The sequence below is a fragment of the Rhea pennata genome, chromosome 2 (assembly GCF_028389875.1).
Source record: "Rhea pennata isolate bPtePen1 chromosome 2, bPtePen1.pri, whole genome shotgun sequence".
NCBI classification, from domain to species: domain Eukaryota; kingdom Metazoa; phylum Chordata; class Aves; order Rheiformes; family Rheidae; genus Rhea; species Rhea pennata.
The window spans coordinates 126571825-126576664 of record NC_084664.1 but is presented as its reverse complement, the minus strand read 5'-3'; the positions used below and the strand labels follow the sequence as shown (position 1 = coordinate 126576664).

Here is a 4840-nt window from a genome sequence, read left to right as displayed (position 1 = left end):
ATGACTTTCAGAGTTCTTTCTAGCCTTGCATTGCTGCTTAGGCTTCAGTCAAGATAACTGGGGCATACAGATAGGTTTACAGAAAGCTGTTCCCAAAAGAGTACTTACCCATTCCTGAAATCTTTTCTCCTGAAGTGTGTCATTGGAAAACAGCATGATGTTAAATGGAGTCCTCTGCATGAATCTGAAGTTTCGTGTTCATACCCTTCCTAACTTCAATAACACTGAAAAATGTCACAAACACAAATTCATGTTCAAAAACTTTTTTATGAGGACATCCTTTTCTTTCCATCTCTTGTATTTTTGGTTTACTTGCTCAAGATATCCTCATTACTACACTAAGAAAATAAAAAGACTGAGAAGCACTTCAGTTTTTAAGTTGTTCTCTAAAGCACTTTTTTACATGTGTACAAATGTTTTAAATAAGCAGTTCTGTTTATACTTGTACAGCAATTAACAGATTATAAATAGCATCTGAAATACGGTGTTCACTTATACTTTTTGTACATACTATCCCTACCTGGATTTTGGACACAAGTCCTAATTAGGCATTAATTTCCTTTTGCTCTTATTTCCCCAGTAAAGAAAAAGACTTTATAAATGGAGCTAATCTGATTTAACTCAATCCACATCCTCATGAGATTATATTACAACAGTCAGAACAACTGCATACTCAAACACTGATTGCATTTACCCTCACTGTATATTGTATAACTGATACTCTCTTTCCAGTGACCAGAATTATTTCTCTATTCTCAAACAAATTAAAGCATTAGAACATAATTCATATGACAGCAAATATTAAACCTGTAGTTTTATCTCAGTGCGTCTATAACAATTTTTTAACGTAATTTGTCAAGTTCATAACTATCACTTGAAACTTGCTGACAAGGAACCTGATAACACATCATATCAAATTCCATTTTACAACTGTTTCCTAGGAAACACAGGCATAAAAATGGGCCATGCACAATGGAAAGAAATCAAACAAATTAAAATAAACCTTAAAGAATTTCCACCAATCACAAAACCTTTGTTTTGTAGAAATTCATGCAAAGACAAGGTTAATGAATCTTATAATATGAAAATCATAAGCTGCACAATGATATAGTCCCTATTTGCTTTGGCCCTGATCCATCCAAGCACTTTAGCATATATATAACTTTAAGCACACGAGATATCCCAAGTCAGCAGAATGAGTCATGTGTTTAAGGTTATTCATGAAGTTAAGAACTGCGTAAGAGGTGGCTTTGCCTCCAGAGGCTCGCTAGTTATTAGAGAGGATATATACACACTGCAGACTACACATACATCTGTGGAATGATAATAACATATAAAAAAACACTCAAGTCATATACCATAAGTTACAACGTCTGTTTATTTAAAGTCTCAAGAAGATAACTGGATAAAGGTAGGAAAACATTAATTCTGAGCGATCTTTTTTCCTAGGGTATAAATTTTATTTAACGTAAAAATTGCATGCCAGTTAAGAGAAGAGAAATGATTTTTTTGTTGACCTTTGGGGGATTTTTTTTCAAAGATTTGGGGTGACTTTACAGTAAAAGTGCAGATCATCTGATAAGAGAACTATGCAGAGATTTACAGCCACCTTGCCAAAATTTTTCTGCTCATTCAGTTAAGACTTTTTTAGTTGTCAGGCAAACCTTCATTCTTCCTCCTTTTTATTGTCACCCTTATGATAAAGACATAGATTTTATGATAAAGATGTAGACTTTCGTGCTTGCATTCAATATCTAGTATGTCGGATTTATATAGCAGAATTATGAAAATATGGATATTATGCTGGCAAGTGTATTCTTTCTCCCAATAAAAGAGGCATTGTATACTTGATAGCATGTTAATTCTACCACTTCTTGGATGACTGTTAGATAAAAAAGTAATTTGATCACAGATTATTTTCACATTACTATTTTTCTTTCTACATCTAGGTAAAATGTCATGGATAAAGAAGGACTTTTTCCTTTGAGGTGTTTATCCCATATTGTACATCACATAATCTCTTCTGTCTTTAATACATGTGGTACTAACAATATGAGCTGATAATAAAACCTAGTGCCTATGTAACACATTCAAAGATTTCAGATCTCAAGGTACTTCTCATCAGGACTGGCTGTTCCCCATAGATCTCAGATCTGCAGTGAGTTATTTTAATTTCCAAGATTTTTCAAGGACCTCATGGAGTTACTGTGATGGATGTCTTACTTGGCCTAGGCACAGGAAAGAACAGATAAAAACTTAAATAAAGTTTGTTATGTGAAAGACATCTAATGTAAAACTGAAAATGGGTTTCAAATGCTGCTAGAAATCAAGAATCTTTAATTAAAGTGCTTAAATTTTAAGATACAAGTCTTAAGACAAAGAAAGAATTTTCATAAACTGTTTGAATGCTTGCTTCTTCCAGCTTTTTGCCTTTTCCCTCCTAGAAAATCCACCTAAAATGTACTCAAATAACCCCCAAGAGTCTTTTTTTTCAGAACTTTTGCATCATTAACAGAAAATGTGGAATGTTTTAGTTACAACTGTATAGACTCATGAGATTTTATAAACAGATACCACGTAGCTCATATGAAAACTGCATTTCTTGTTAGTATACATCTGACATTCTGGAGTTCCACCTTGAGTTCCAGGAGAACTCTCTAACTCTGGTAATTGTACTCACTAATAATGTATACTTTCCAAATGTTTTTACTGCTGTTTTTTTTTTTCTTTTCCACAGCTTTTGGTAAAATGTATACTTATAGATGGAATATTGTGTAATTTTTATAACATTTATACTCAAACCAGGTATATATAACATAGAGGAATCCACGAAATACAGCTACTTATAGTTAATGTTGACATAAATTCTAGATAGCCAAAAATGGATATACGGGAAAGTGCTCTTCTCAACTGTCCACACTATTAAATGTTACTGAATGCAGTTACAGTACTTACTAGCTAACATTTCAGGGTGAAAATTTCAAACTCCATTCTAATAGAAGTCAAAAGAAATTCTTGCTAGCAGTATGGAGTATATTGACAGAAACTAATTTTATTATTTCCTAGAATCTCTTATATCCTTGAGCTTTATTTAAAATTTCATGGTCATTCTTGGAACTGTTCTATGAACCAAGAGTTTCTTGTGAACTTGCATCTATAGACCTGCACCAGATATTTCCCTGTCCTTAAAATCAAGATCTTTCTACAGTTTGCCACTACTAAGGCAGAGTCTCTATTCCTTTTAATATGAATTTCTCCAGAAGTCAACTTTTACTCACAGTCAGTGCAGACTTTACAATATCTCTACTTGTACATTACAGAAATGCTTGAAATGTCTTTGAGAGTACTAGGTGGAAACAGCAGGTAAACTGAAGCCTCAGGTTATGGAAAGGATTTAGTTTGTCACTGCAGCTGCTAAAATATAGGGATATACTTTATATAGGAAGATCAAAATCCTCTACTTCAACGAGGAACACGCCTCTTCACATCTGCATGTGGGTATCATTGTAGAAAAAGTTACTCGCGCTAAGAGCTAATTTTGTGTTGAGAGATATGCCAAAATCATTATGCATATGCTTGAAACATTCTGGTACAGTATCAGGGAAAGTGCAAAAATAACCCCAGCTGTGTATAGGATTTGATATAGGGCAGTCATCTCCTGCTGGGAACTAGAGCTTTTCTTCTGGCACAGTGGCTGTGGATCTCTGTCTAGCTTAATAGCTAATGTCAAATTCTAGTGACTACATGCTATAATACTATCCTACACAGTGGTGCCAAATTGGTTAAATGAACAGCGTTAGGAGGCTCAAAATAATGTTAATAATGATATGCTTCTACAGTACGTCTCTGTAAGCCTTGCAAGGTCTTTTCTCACTGGGTTTCCAAAAATCAAGGTCCTTAGGGCTCATGCTGCAGATTTTGGCCTTTTTGGAAATTTATTTTTACTAAGATTTCTTTAGGACTTATTTCCTCCTTTTTTTCCCTTCCTCTCTATCTGAACACACCAAATTTAGGAATCAAGAGCATATGATCTTCCCTACATATGTGGTAGCTGTCTTTCATCTCCTGGGGCCAGCGATTTCCCAACCTGTCTGTAAATTTTGCAGGTGAATGATGTGGCTGTCCAAAATTGACAGGAAGATCTACAGAGCAGAAGAAAGCAACTGAGACTACCAGGGAAGAGCCAGCTCTGTTTATTTCTACAAAAAGGCTCCAGCCTTCTTGATATGAACTGTAATCACTGCCCATGTAGTGTCATCAGAAATCTCACCAGGCAAAATGTAGCTTGCATCAAATCAAAGCACTAAAATTACCCTGGTTTGTTCTTTTTTGAATAACCACTGTTCCACACATTTCTTTTTATTACTTAATTTCTTTTCCCATTTTTTTCCCTATGTCATGATCCTTAGGGATTAAGCTAGTTTCCTCTTAAGGAGAATGATGCATAGTAACGGTCTGAGCAAGTCAAAAGTCCCTAAATTACCAAAGAACTAAAGAATTATAATTAAATCTCCCTAAAGGTTACTGATTTCTAATTTTATGTACAGAGCGGAGGGGTGGAGGGGAAGTTGCTGCTTTTCCCTTAATTCTGCCATATTGTCTGATTCACAGCCGGAGACAAACTGAAATGGCCATCTGGTTGATGTGCATACAAAAAGGAGTGGTTTGCCAGACAAAGAAAGTACCTTTTTATACAAAGTAATGCATCTTCTCTTACCAGATTTTCCCTTCTTTTGACTCTAGTGGAGTTGCAGGTAAGCAGGAGCAGACTCTACCAACTACCCAGAGGTAGGAGCCGCTGTCAAATAGTAATGCAACTGCAGAATGGTCTGAGAGCTCT

The 4840-nt window shown here is 35.2% G+C and overlaps 1 long non-coding RNA gene across 1 annotated transcript; it reads left to right on the top strand.

Moving 5' to 3' along the window:
* Nucleotides 1-1245: 1245 nt before the first annotated feature.
* Nucleotides 1246-4337, top strand: LOC134137405 (uncharacterized). Its single transcript, XR_009957685.1, has 2 exons — nucleotides 1246-1411; nucleotides 4107-4337. It is a non-coding gene; the product is annotated as an uncharacterized LOC134137405 (long non-coding RNA).
* Nucleotides 4338-4840: the final 503 nt, after the last annotated feature.